The following is a 15,177-nucleotide window of genomic DNA, read 5'->3' on the forward strand; positions in this document are numbered from 1 at the left end:
TATTGAAACATAACCTCCATCACTGGTGATAGAGCAGAGATTTTTAACTGTAAATCTCGGACAATCTAGGATGTTTCAGTAGAATTCAGGGCATGTTTTTGCTGATAAGCACATCAAAAAAACTTATCAAAGCTCCCTAAAACCCTGCTGTCGTTTTATTCTTCTCTTGTTTTTTCTTTTATGTCTTGTGACCAGAAAGGTATATGCTCATTTCAGTGTGTGTATGACAGTTACAGTTAGCGAGCTGACTATCCTAACTAACAGTATCCTTCAAGTATTCAAAATGTGCCCCTTTTACAGAAATAATTAATGGGCCCCAAACAATTGTTTCTCAGTAAAGATAATGTACAAAGACAACCCCCCAAAAAATACATGTCGAATGTTTAAATGATCAAGGAAAACTCAAGCTAAAAAGCAAGACCTTTAATTACAAAAAAAATAGTAATATGTCAGACATCAAAACATTTGAGATGGACTGACTCACGAAAAGTATTGACACTGAAATTTTGCATTTTGTGAACTCAGGATAGAATTCCTTTAACCTGTTGATCAAAAGGGTTTTTTTTTTCTTCAAAAGACACTCAAAGTAGTAAAAGCAAAAACAAACGATGATTTGCCTATTCTCTAAATTTGGATCACAAATCACACAATTATTCTCATAAAATATAAAATACAGAGCACATCACTTCACTAACATATACACTTGTTAGTCTCAGTGCTTCCATCAGCCTCAAAGTTACAAACTAAACATTTTATCAAAGGAAAATAAGTTTGAAGTTCTGTTTAAAAAGGCAGACATAATATAGAGGAATGAATATCAAGAGTTTTTTCCATCTCAACAAAGACAGATAAGTTGTAAGTGACATTCCTCTGTAGCTCTCTGTCTTTTCCACAATGGCAAAAGTGTGAGAGAAGAGCACTTCAAACTTCAAACATAGTCCCTCCTGTCGTAACCACTCGGAGCAAGCGACCTCGTCTGGGGGTACATCAACTTTGATGGGGGCCCATACCGTTTCTCAGGCTGCGGGGGACAGCTGGAGCAGAGGATGCCCCCTCCGATGAGCAGAAATGCGGCTGCAGCCCAGCCCAGGTACAGAGCCGCACCTATCTCCCTCTTCTGAGCCTCAGGTATGATTGGATTGTAGAACTCCATTATGATGGTATTGGCAGACCAGGACACAGGGATCAGCTGGGTCAGAGAAGCCAGGATGAAGGCCACTCCAGCGGCTATCATCACCCGAGCCTTTGCTGACTCTCTCATCCACACAGTTGGTACATTTTGCCCCCATTATGGCAACCAGGAGTCCCACAATGCCCAACACAATGGAGATGATAGTGTGAGGGCACGGGCAGCCTGAAGATCTGCACTTAGAGCCAACATGGAGTCGTGGATTTTACACTGCATCTGACCCGTGCTCTGGACCACGCAGTTCATCCAGATGCCCTCCCAGGTGGTCTGCGCTGTGACAATATTCACTCCAATGAAAGCTGACACTCGCCACATAGGCAAAGCGCAAGAAACAATGGCGGAGATCCATCCCAGGACAGCCAGAATCACCCCGAGTATTTCCAGTCCCACTGAAGGCATGTCTGAACTCTGTGTGAGTCAAAGTGCACAGATGTCTTATAAATCCAAGCAGTCAGAAGTAGATTGAGTGTTTTCACGGTAGATCTGATTGCTCATATAAGCAGCAGATTTTTCGAGCGCAGAAGGTGGAGTCACTTGGTCATTGGCCAGAGAGGAGTTCAAATCGTCTTCTGTCCCACCTTGTTTGAGTGTCCAAAACCCCAGCCTTGGCATGTAAACGGCCTCAGTTTAATCATTCAACTTCCTCTGTCCCGGTAGCTCTCCCACCTATTTGGGTGAGGGGAGAGTAAACAGAGGGCCAGTATCTCAGGTCTGGAGTAGTTAAAGGATAACAGACGTGGTAAAGAACCGTGGATGAATGATTGAAAGTAGAAAGCACAAACTCCTACATGCCTCTCTTTGTACTCCTCTCTGACAGAGTCCGTCAGATATAATGTATTACATCATTTTATCGCTTGTTTTTATTAAGATTGCAAGTTTTGCAGAGGGGTTGTGAATCATTTTGCTTCAAAGCAGCAGCAGTTTTTTAGGATGATTCATAGGATTTAATGTAGTGTAGAATAGTGGTTCCCAATAGGTGGGTTGCGGGTCCATTCTGAAGGGACTGCAAGTGATGAATGTCAAGTTAGTAAAAAAACACACTTTTTTGAAGTACAGACCTATCGATTTTGTTAAGGGACTCATTCATAAGGACAGAAACTATTTTATTGCCCTGTTCTTATTTATTTATTTATTTTTTATTAACATTTGCATTATTACTGGTCTTGAAAATAAATAATTGCATGCATATATATATATTTTTTGATTGCAGTGCTATATATATATATTTATATTTATATAAGTGTTTATTTTTAAAACTCTGGAACAGTGGCTTGGGGGGGTGGGGGGTTGCATGTTGTATAAGTATTATTTGACACACTTTGTATTTTTGATTGGCTTTATCCATATTGCTTGATATTGATCGAGGATAACCACGCCCAACTCTGTATACGAGGACCTGCTCCCTGTGTAGATATGAATGGCTAACTCTAAGGTAACAAAAACAAAAAAGGTGATTTTCATAGACTGTATAAAATAATGGACATAGCTACAGTTATGTCACCCATTGGTATGCCATTTTGAAGTCTCGAGTTCATCATTTTATCCATCACCATCTTGGTAATTTGGAGCCATATTTTGACGAGAGGTTTGAGCTGTGGAGGAGCGAGTGGTGGATCCGACTCATAGTAGCAAAGCCTCGCAGACAGCCTGTCACTCAAGCGGCCCAGCCCCTGTATATGCCTTAGTTTAACAATTAGTAAAATGTAAATGGGTGAGATATGTAAAAAATCACCCCAAAAAGTTGTAGTGAATGTGGAAATTAGCTATAGAGACCAAAAACATTTTTGTACCAGGCTGAAAACATGTTAGTTTCTGCTGTAAAATTAGGCACTTTTACATGGAGGTGTATGGGGATTTACTTGCTCTTGGAGCCAGCCTCAAGTTCAAGGAACTGCACTTTGTGACACTTCTGGGCTGGCTTAATTTTAAACCCCAGAAGTGGCCATTAGGTGATAGTACACTCTAGAAAACATTATTATTTTTTTATTATTTCATTTCTGCCCATATATCCCCCTTAATCCTACACCCTGGACCTATAGTTATTTCTTATTTTGATAGAGGAATCGAAGCTGATGAGGAGGGGAGGAGAGACAGTGGTGAAAAAGGATTTACTGTAAAATGGTTTTGATAGTTCTGTGAAAATCAGAGGGAGTGCTCTGATTATCCCCAGGGTGTGTGTGTTTCTGTCTGGTGTCAGCCTCTGTATCCTGCCAGCGAATCACATATAACCATCTTCTAATCAAGTTTTATGAAAGGTCTGCAAGTTTCCATTTACTGTAACTGTCATCTTTTAACACTTAACAGAAACTGGCATGTTATTTCAGCTGTGGAAGAGATTTCAAGTCTATGAGTGTTATCAATATCTTGCCATACAGACGATAAAACTAGCACCTGGCAATGGAGTAAATAAATACTGTGTTAGAAATACTGACTTCCATATTTGTGTAACATTGTTGGAGTGTGCACTGCTATGTGATGCTAAAAACAGCTTTTCCCGGCTGCCTAGGTTACCATGGGAAGTTAATACCTGAGACCACATGTGGGAACTGCAATGCAAACAAGAAAAACCCTCTAAACAGAACAGTATCAGCATGTAGAAGGCACATAGGTCTCTGATGAAAATCATTTATGAATAACATATTTCTCTTAGGACATAGACATGTTTCTAATGATGATTTCAAGGACCAATGTTTTAAAAAGAGACCGTGCCAGTGTGTTGGAGGCTGAAACAATTGTCTGTGTGCGTTTGCGCAAGGTTCTTATCAGTGTCCTTGCTCTGAAGGTCGCAGTGCATCAGGGGTTTTAACCTCAATTTAACTTTTGCACGTGCCACAGAAAAAGACCCTCCCAAACACACACTCTGATCTCCAGTAGCTTTTCCCTTAGTATCCCTCATCACACACTTAGTCTGATCGACAACTTTGTCAATTTGCAGGTCACAAAAAAAGAACCTACTTTACTAACGTGATCTGGTAACTGTAATCAAGAGCATTATTTTGCCTTTAAGCTAGGGCTGGGTATGGATACCTGATTCCTTTAAGGCAGGGATATTCGACTTGCTTCGATGGGGGCCACTTTCGCAAAATGTCAGGAGGCCAATCACAGAAGCCCTATACATTTTTGGGATTTTAGGGCATTTGTTGGATTTTGGGATGTTTTTATGATTTTAAGACTTTTCTAGGATTTTAGAAAGTTTCTAGGATTTTGGGATGTTTCTAAGATCTTAGGACTTTTCTAAGATTTTAGGGCATTAAGGGCAATCAGGGGGTGCAGAGGATCATCCAATGGGTCTTTTTTTATAAACAAGCTCTATTTTGATGCTATTTCATGCACCCTGCTACCGTATGTATACTAAAAGTACAAAAAACAATTCCCTCTGTCAATCACTTTATCTTTATAGTGAATTAGAAAATGGTTGGGGTACCATTTGTCCTAGTAGTGAGAGCTTGCATAGCCAGTATGCTAACATCCAACACCAAGACATTAAATGGTCCCAACAAACTCACACCGACATCAAAATGGCATGACTCTGTCAAACCTGTTAACTGTTTGGTAAAGTTAGCCATGTGGTGCAAATACTAAGGCCTGTCACTGTGTGTGTCCTGCCAGGTGGACTCTCACAACTTTCCGCTGCGCAGAGCTCTCGCTCCCGCAGCAGTAGCTACAACCCATACAGTCTGGTATGGCGAAATTAAGCATGACGTGTTTTATGAAGCTGGCAGTTCAGCGTCCAGAGATGCTACCAAAACGTTCACTACCTTACACACATTTTTGTTATTGAATTAAGTATTATGATGGTATCATTTTAACAGTATTGGTATTTGAAATTTTATTTTATGATTTTATTTTATTTTTTTTAACAATTTTCTTTTCTAATTTAATACTCAGCCCTGCTTAAAGATCAGCACGCTTTTGATGATTTTGCAGAAACTTTTGCAACATTATGTCAGAATTGTCACGACCTACCCCAAGTGCTGTACATGTTTATTGAGTCACTCTCAATGTGATGATGTGCTCATCTTTGTACACTCCTCACTTATACAGTAAGTGTCAGCGTTTATGTATCTCGTTTATTGTTGGAAAGTGGGAGGTGGTGCTCTGCTGGTAGATAGTGCAGTTTGTCTTCACCTCTGACCGGACTGTTGCTCTTTCCCATTAACACATGACTGCACAGCTGGACTCAGTAACACAGTCCGGCCAGCAGGGTGATAGCAGGGCCTGTGGTCATACAGAGGGAGTTTTCAGGATATTTAGAAGCGTATCCTTGTAGATCATTAACCTCACAGCTCAAGCCAAAGCAGTTTAAGAAAGCAAGCAATGTTTCTGACCTGTGTCTTGTTTTTTGTATTTGAATAATATTGCTTTTGTATTGCTTTTAAGCCAGTAGTACCAGGAGTACTCGATTGCCATGCAAGTTTGTATATGTTTTATTCACTGCAGTAAGAATATGTTCTGAAACAGTTTTAAAGTGCATGAATGAAATTTACTCAGGAATTAGAAACTTTTGAGTAGTCCTACTTCTTCTATACCTGCCAACAGCCTGCCAACATTCATGTCATGTGCTTGTGGCCCCAGGCCCCTAAAACATTACATCTGCCCCTGGTAATAATAATGAGAGCTCAGCGTGAGTGGCTGGATAATACACGCAGCAATGTTTTTATTTTTTGATTAATTGCCGAGAATTACTATTTAAAATATATTATTCTCATACTTACATTTGATTACAACTTGACCACTGGTCTGGATAGGACAAAGTTTTGGTCCGGATTCGGACCGTGGTCCGCCAATTGATGATACCTGATGTAAAATATGACAGTAAAGCAAGGCTTGATGCGTAGTACAAACTTTAACACTTGTAGTTTCACATGACATGTTGCTGGTGACTTTAATTGCAGCAGGTCTGCCTCTGAGGTGTTATCAATTTTCTGTGACAAATCAAAAGGGGCATTCATTTTCCAACAGTACCTGCTTTTGTTTTGTTACTTAGATTTTTGGTACACTTTAATTACAGTGACTCCCACTTTGGGAGTAAAGTAAACAGTTGGCAACCAGGTGATCAATGAGGTCTTTGTGGCTCGCTTTGGACTCACTTACAGTGCAGGTTACATCCCCTTGCAGAAGGAGACTTTTATCTCTGACTCAGTTTCACTCTTGCAAATGGAGAACAGGCTATAATGGACGGGAGGCATAAGGTGCTCCTCAGAAACAAGCCATCCATTGTTTCTTTCCTCCATTTACATTGAAATAAAATACCTAGTTCTGGCATGCACCAGCACAGCTCTTATTGGTCAGACTGTGGTGAGCTCTGTAGCTGGCATCTGCCCCCATTTCTGCATACCAAAGAACCTCATGCAAGCATAGTTGTTATGTTGTGTTTATTTGTGTCTAATTTAAGAACCAGTATCTGACTCTATGGTATGAAACTACAGTTATAAAACTTTATCTCCAACACGAAGAAGGCTTGAAAATCTGTGAATTCTTGTGAAAGTTGTATTTTATTTAACAATCTTGATTTAATCAAAAGACATTGTGTGTATTTATTAAAATTTGAAATCATCTTTATGTTTCTAAAAAAAATAAAGCCAAAATGTGTTATTTGAAATAAAACATTAAAAATAACAAAAAATGTCCACCTCTACAGAAATATGGTCACAACAAAGACAAATTGTGAAAAATGCATCAGTGATTCATACTAAGGCTGAACAATTAATTGAAATATCATCAAAATTGCATTATGCAATATCCAAATCACAGAAGCTGCAATGTTCTGATATAAATAAAATGTCTCACGACATACCATTACTAACCCTTTGAAACCTGAGCAAATTAGCTTGCTTTTCCAAAAAAAAAAAAACATGGAAAGAAGGCAATGAGCAACTTGATAAGAAATAACCCAAAATTAGCAAGAAATTAGGGAAAGGTTACAAGAAAATTACCTGAAATTGGCAATAAAACAAAAAAAACAACAAAGGCAAAAGAACAAAAAACAGGAAATGACCTGGAAAAAGTGCTAAAATTAAAAGAAAAAAGATATTAAAAAGTAAAGAATATATATATTTTCTGTTTAAATGTATAATTATATAAATCTATGAAATTCTCTTTATTTTTTAGCCAATTTTCAGGTCATTTTTTAATTTTTTTTTTACCTCATCTTGCTGATGTTTTTGAAAGAAATCAAGCGATTTTCCCACGTTTCAAAGGTATAAATGCCTGTGAAATGCCTCTGAACGCAGCTCAAGAAAAGTGATCGATTCAGGTTTCAAAAGCTTAATAAAGCATTGTGGTGCTACAGTACAGAGATGTCGCTGCCTACAAATTATATATTGCAAATGTAAGGAAACAAGCTTTTTCAGACCCAAGCAAAAATGACATCATCCTCATTTTTGCATTTTTTCTATTAAAATGTAATGCAATTACCATTCCCACTAAAATTGTCTGTCAAAATAAACATAGTGTTTTTTTTTTGCAGGTCTTGTATCTTGCAGTCCTAATTCATATGAAATGTCCAAGTCCAGGATGCTACATTAACATTCAGGCCAGCAAACATCCATCTGTTGTGCATACATTTTCAAAGACTAGGCTCGTATCTTCCTCTGTGCCCACATTCATACGTAGTCTCTTCTGGGGTATCCGTTGACCGACATAACCTTGACAGCTGAGTAGTCCACCCGGGGAGGCACGGAGCCACCACCACTTGGTGCTGTAGCTGCTGTGGTAGGGCAGGAGCAACAGAGCAGGGCTCCCCCCAGGATGAGAAGACAGGAGGAAGCCCAGCCAAAGTACAGAGCGTTACCAAACTCCCTCTTCCCCGTTTCCTCCAGCAGCGGGTCGTAGAAGCCCATCACGATGGCGTGTGCTGTCCAGGACACCGCCACCAGCAGAAGCAGTCCAGCCACCACGAAGGTTGCTCCAGCAGACACCACCAGACGGGGTTTACTGCTCACATCCCGGCTACAGTTAGTGCACTTGGCACCAGCCACTGACAGACCGATACCCACAATGCACAGCACCATGGAGACGATGACCAAAGCGCGAGCTGCTTGCAAGTCCACCGGCAGCCCCAGCATGGAGTCATGCACCTTGCAGTGCATCTGTCCTGTGCTCTGCACCGAGCAGTTCATCCACAAGCCTTCCCAGATCACCTGCGAGATGACAATGTTCTGACCGATGTAGGCAGCCACCCGCCACATGGGTAGGCCACAGGCCACCATCACCCCGAGCCAGCCGGCCACGGCCAGGATCATCCCGAGGATCTCCAAGCCTGCAGAGTACATATTGGAGCTGAGGATGAAGAACGAGCTGAACGAGACTCTCTTCCAGGGCTCTGTAAGATAGAAGGCCCTCTGTGTCCGCAGGCTCAACCCTCCTGAGATGAAGGCGATACCGGATCCCGTTGGCTCAACGTCCTGTATAAGAGTTTTAGTGAGAGAGAAAGAGAGAGGGAGAAACAGATTGTACCTTCTTTATACAGCTTAGACACCTGAAGGTGGAGTCAGCTCAAGGTGGCATCGTGTTTACCTTCAAACTACGCACGCAAAAGCGAATACTTTCTTTTTTTTCAACTGGCATTGGCCTCACATTGGAAAACCAAGTACCTAAAGAGTGTTAGACACCAGTAAACTCATTAAACACATGGATTCTGGCGTGTTAGTGTTGAGACAAACTAAGAAAAAATACTTAAAGCAACCATTTTTTTTCATTTCTGATTATACTATATTAAAGAATGTTTCACCAGCGTTCCTTTCAGGTCTTTTGTATATTAGCATTAGAATGAAATCTGCAAGAAAAAACAGCAACAATGACAGGCCTTGTTTTTTGCTGGTCAGTTTGATAATCCCTCCTTGGAGAAAAAAAAACTGACTGGGTTTGAGTTAACAGGCCTCATTGTTAGTGGGCATGTTTGAGGGGTTTTACTTAAGATGGATGTAAAATATTTAAATAAACAAAACACAGTGAAAATATCAGCCTTCTTGACTATCACCTGACATAAACAGATAATGCTCTTTTAAATCTCCATGAGGCGTAGCATTATGAATGTCAGACCATAATTACATACCCAGGACTTAATGGTAGCTCATCTGCGTAGTTAAGCCTTTCAGTAAATACCCCCGTTGTGTATTTTTGGGTAAACCATAAAGGACAGGGGGTACATTACATTAGTTTTAAGGCTGAAACGCTAATTCCTGAGGTAGTTAATCAAACAAAAACTGTACAATACTACAATCTTACATTTCTTATTTAATTTTAATTGTATTGTATTTGAAGCTGGAATTGCTCACCTAGAAATGTAAACAAAAAAAAGACAAAATGAGATTAAGAAAGGCCCAGAAAAATCCAGCTTTCTCATGACTGAATGAGCATTTGCTCCTTTTTTAGTTTTCACAAAGAACTATGTCGCAGCTGTATTGTGTTTATGTGTCAGCATCACCCTTTTGTCATGCCGGACACAAAATGAACCAAAGAGTACCTCAACAGTTTGGACTGTTTTTTAAAATATCTACAAAATCTTGCTTGATAGACAACGGGGCGGTTGAGGTTAGCTGACAGATGAGCTCTGTGTCATTACAGGCTTCCCTCTAATTAACAGAGGTTACCTGGGGTCAGTGGTCAGGATGAGTATCTGTTATCTTGTGGTTAACCCCCTCCACAGACACACATGTGAACACATACGCACCCTCCCATCATCCCACACAAACATAGACGTACACCTGACAGGAATGTTGGCATCTGCACCATTTCACTGGTAGATTGCATGATTGTAATTTTGCATCATTGTAAATTGTGAATAATACACCTTTCCCCTGTCAAAAACATGTTTCCCAATTTCTTTCATCAGCTTGAATACTTTCATTTAGTGCAGAAAATGTTAAATTTGTCCATCTAAATGTACTGTAAAAGCTTGAGTGACTTTCATTTCTGGTAATCCAGAAATAAAAACAGTTAACATATATAAGGATATTTCTACAAACACATTCTAACTCCCAGCTCATCAAATATCTGTGCTTGGTGAATGGCCCTAAACATCAAACTGTGATGCTCTAGGTACCCTCCAGTGTTAGTTTTGGACATTCGGGGACAGCATGTCAATTTACCTTAGTTTTTACAGGAAATGTAATGTTTCCACTCGTTTAATGCATGCAGTCGCTGTTCAAAATTAACTTAGAGCATTTTACTTCCTTAAGTTTAGGTAACAAAAGTGCATACTTAGGTTTAGAATAGAGCATGGTTTTGCTTAAGATTAGAACTTTTTTTCTAACCTAACCTAATGTAATGTCAGCTTTAATATGTTACTAGGGTCGCATGAAACACATACTAGCACACTACGTTGTTATTAAAATAACTTAAATGACTTTTGGTTTCACATGGTAGACAACCAGCAATCTCCGGAGTATGTGTGACACACCAGCCCTATGTGAACTTTCTCACTCCTCGGACTACAGCCGCTGTACAGCAGCTACTGACCAAGCGTCCGAATTTGTTGAGTAGGAAGTGAGACACAAACATTAGGTTGACAGAATAATAAGGGAGGGGTTGAGTTTTGTACTGACTCACTAGTTTAGTAGATGTAATGATGGTAACAAAGCCAGGAAAGAACCCCATATTTTCTCATATTTTTCTGGATTCCTCCTCACACTAAATACATTTTTTTCAGGTGTACTATAGGATGTTAATTCATTTAACCATTGTCTCTGCGATGGAAGAAGCTCTGATTTCCAATTCTGTGGAATACATTTTTTACCAGCTGTGCCTGCGAGTAATATGAAGTATTTTTTGTGAAACTCAAATTGGGCCCTTGTATTTCTCCCAAAATCCATATTCTCGAGTCAGGTGGGATCTTAATTTTTGCAGACTCAGAAATACTGTTTCTTTATTTCAAAAAACATACATATTATTTTTGAAAAATTCGGAGGTGCACCAGGTGAATCTGGTGGGTTAAACACTAATATTCCAAGTGCCTGTAACTGTTTAGAAGCATAACAATGTAGGTGTGTGTTTTTACAGGCAGGGGGAGCCACTGCTGCAACCTCTCTGTGATGTGTTTGGCTTGTATCTGATTTTGCAGAAAACACCCTTTAGTATGATTATGTCATTATGTCTCATGTAGTTGCAGTAATTGTGGATTAATGTGCATTTTTAATATCAGATCTTAACAATTTTTTTTTACTGTTAACAATAAAAAAAAAAAAACAGGTTGAGTCAGCAATATCTTTAAAATCTTATTAAAATGTGTTAGCTGGGAGCTCATCTTTGAGTTTTTTATTTATGAGTTTTTAATCTTCATCTGTTTTTATCTAATGATTTTGCATGCTTGCATGAAGCACATTTTAACTGGGGTGCTCATAAGGGTGTCATTTTCAGTAATTTCACAAAAGACAGCCTTCTGGTACCTTCTAAAATTTTATATTCCCTTCAACTATTTCTGATTTTTCCAGCACACAAGCTTTAACAAATCTCGTCTCCATCCTTTGGGTTTGATTTGCTATTGGCAGCCGTGTCTGTTCAAGGAGTGGTCAGTAATAGGGAATTCCTACTTCCAAGGAGGAGACATTTTTGTGTGTTGCAACTTTTGACTGCCAGTGTCCAGATAACAGTGCGACTCTGTGGATTACCGGATATAAGCAGGTACAGCTTAAATCATAACAGCAGATGCGATTGGTTAATGCATCCTGTGGGCCATTAGATGGAGGCTGAGGCAGTGTCACTGTAGACATGCACTGTTTTCTAACCTTTATGCTGCAGCGGCTAACTACGCATGTTGGTTTAAGAACAATAATAATAATCAAAATAAGTTTGATTGATCTCGCTTTAATGAATGACTTGTACTGCCAAAGTGATTCAACATGCTGGATTGGCCGAAAAACAGCCGACCGTGGGCCTGATGTGTCAGGGCTGTTAGACTTGAAATTTGGCAGCATTTGGGTGTTGCTGTGACAGTGTGACAGTTGAGTACTTAAGTTTCAAAAGCACCGATAACATCACACCAACACAATATCTTACTCAATCTGACGCAAAAAGACTGATTCACAGTTTGGTTTGAGCTTTTCTTGAATTTTGCAATCCTCATATGACTTCCTGAAAAATCTGTCAGCACATATACTATTATTAAAAAAATGTAGACTTTTAACAGAGTTTTACAGAATATAATATTACACCTGTGTTACATTGTTACACTGGTGAGGTTTCGGGTTTCTTGATTTGCATGTGAAAATCCTGAGCTACAGTAGATTTAGTTAAAGTAGTTAAAAGATTGAGTAAAATGTTTGAGGAAGCTATCTGTTTCTTATACCAAAATTGAGGAACAGCATGTTGAACTTTTCCATTAACTCTCCTTAATGCAATTTCAGTAGAGTGGAAACTTTTGATTTAGATAACATGAGACTCACATCTCTGCCAAATATTATTGACATTTTAAGTAAATGTCATTAAAAACAGTCGCACATGCCCACATTCTATTATCCTATGCTCATATGTGTTATTAACTGGACACAACAGATCGAACAGATTTATCTCAGGCCATTCTGTGCTGTTTTAGCAGCACCTGACATGGCCATTATTAAGGGAGTGAAAAGTTTTTTCTGCAGGTGCAGCTTCGTCTTTATGCTTAACCTGGAAACGTGCATGTCGCCACTTGCAGAGCCCCTTGCTGAACATTCACCTGTCATGGGAACGGCAGCGTGTCTGACCGGTTTTCATGAGGTGTCTGCTTCAGGTTGTTGTTTATTGACGCTAAGCTTCCTTAATACTACTATTAGAATATTATTTGTGGCCAATTCTGTTTACGTTGAATTCATACTTTTATTTGTTTGGTATTGTTTGTTTTATCATGGAAAAAAAGTACCATACAAATTCTAAAAGCTCACAGGATGAAGTGAAGTGATAGATGATGAAAACAACGTGTATGAGGAAGTTTTACAATTAATTTAAAATAAAAAAGCATGTTTTTCTTGTGTTTTGTTCAAAACCAAGAACGCCCTAATCCCTATCACGAATGTAACTTAGGAACTAACATTTTCCCCAGGCCAAAATACTAATCCCCAATCACTCCCTATTTCACAACCAAAATGGCTTTTATCCTGACTTGCACGGCAACTTTTGTGTGCAGCTTATATTCACCCATATTATATTTACACTACTATCTTAGACACATCTACCTGAAACACTAATGTAGACAAACATAAGATGAGATCTGCAGCCATTAGTCACCAACATAACCAAAAACACCTCTTAAGAGAGCAAAGATCTCTGCCACTGTGTCCTATGAGAGAGAAATGACCCAAAAATGTAAATGTTTTGTTTGATATGTAAAGAATATTTTTCACTCTTGATGCCAATCTTCACTAGATCATCTCTAAAAGATCTCTAAAAATCTCTTTCATCGCTTTATTAGTCTCTTGTAGACTTCAAGTTGCTGTTTGTATCATGTGATCATGTGTCACGAACAGGCATGACTCACTGAAGCTCACACAAACATACTTAATGTGCTTAAATTACCCACTGAAACTGTGACTGTACCTGCACAATGGCCTCAGGGCTCACTGTGATGACATCACACACCAAATACAGACATGGTTTGCCCACACAGGTACACACGCATACTTCCCACTCCGACACATGAAACTACTTAGTTTTTTTTTTTTACCTAAACAATGTTACTAAGGACACTTCTTATTGCATCACAAACTTTTATATTTTCATAGAGACCTAGAGGCAAATGTCCTTGTCATGTCTTATGTCTGAACTTAGATTGTGTTTAGTTTAGTACCTCACAATAAACTTAAAATACTTAACTACTTAATTGAACACATTCTAGCATTAACTATAACCTCAAGATATTCATACAACAGTTCATGGTTTGGCTCTGTTTTATTTACATCTTGCTATTTTTACAAGATTATCTTTAATTTTATTATGATTTTATATGATGTACTGTAATACATGGATGGGTTACTGAACGGGACTCAAAGTGTCAAAGCTCCAAGATAACAGATTACTAAATTCAAACAACAAACTAAGGACAAGTTAATGTCCAGTTGTAAATGTCCATCTTGTTTCACACGGGCACGCCTGCCAGCTTTATACAGTAACTGTGAATCTGAAGTCCTCACTTATAGTTTGAATGTATAAAATGGTTGTACTGTTACCATATTTATCTACACTTTTTCATATATGTGTTGATCAACTTTATTTAGATTGAATTTTGAAACTTAATAAACTTTAAATCCAAAAAGTAAAAAACCTTGTTCGAACTCCAGGCTTATATTGTTGTGCTTTTTGTCCTGTTTTTTTGGCATAATGGCCCAACCAGTTTAACAGAAGGGTTGGCCGCCTGAGTGAGAGCCAAAGTCAGCCGTTACTGTGGAGTCAGGGCTCGCCTTAATCTACCTGCTGACACTTGTCACCGTGGTTCCCTCTGGCACTTTCTCACAGCTGCTCGAGTTGAGTCTTTCACCTGTTGCTGCAAAGCTTGTACTGTACCCTTTTGCAAAGTTGCTTCAGTTCTTCACTTGTCACCATTCATCACATTATTCACATTATGCAACAAACTTTCAAAACACAAACTTTTCATAATAGGACGCATGACTTTATTTTACTGTCATTCTGATTTGAAAAGACTTGAATATGGACATACAAGATCATTCAGCTGATTCAGAGCTTTGTTAGCGTGCTGGAGTTCCTGCATGTCTATGAGCACTACCTTTATGTGAGCACTATCTTTACGTTTATCTATATGTGGATTTTAAAAAGCATTGTGCCTCCCTGAGGACTATCAGGGCCTGCACATCAGGACTAATCTCACCCTGAAACCATCTCTCCTCAGACTCCTAATTGTGGAAATTCCTCCCTGCCTCCTTGTGTGTGGAACCCAATCTCCATAGCCAGGCCGAAGTCACTTTAATGATCCTACCTTGGATAAAATAGAGGCATTATAGTCCTAACGGCAGTTTTGGCCCTTAAACACTGCCTCTATTCATTTCTGAAACAATCTG

General features: G+C 39.1%; 1 pseudogene; it reads right to left on the reverse strand.

The window, feature by feature from the left end:
- Window positions 1-614: 614 nt before the first annotated feature.
- Window positions 615-8,463, reverse strand: LOC121942990 (annotated as a pseudogene).
- Between the last annotated feature and the right edge of the window lie 6,714 nt (window positions 8,464-15,177).

Source organism: Plectropomus leopardus, chromosome 5 (genome assembly GCF_008729295.1).
Source record: "Plectropomus leopardus isolate mb chromosome 5, YSFRI_Pleo_2.0, whole genome shotgun sequence".
NCBI classification, from domain to species: domain Eukaryota; kingdom Metazoa; phylum Chordata; class Actinopteri; order Perciformes; family Serranidae; genus Plectropomus; species Plectropomus leopardus.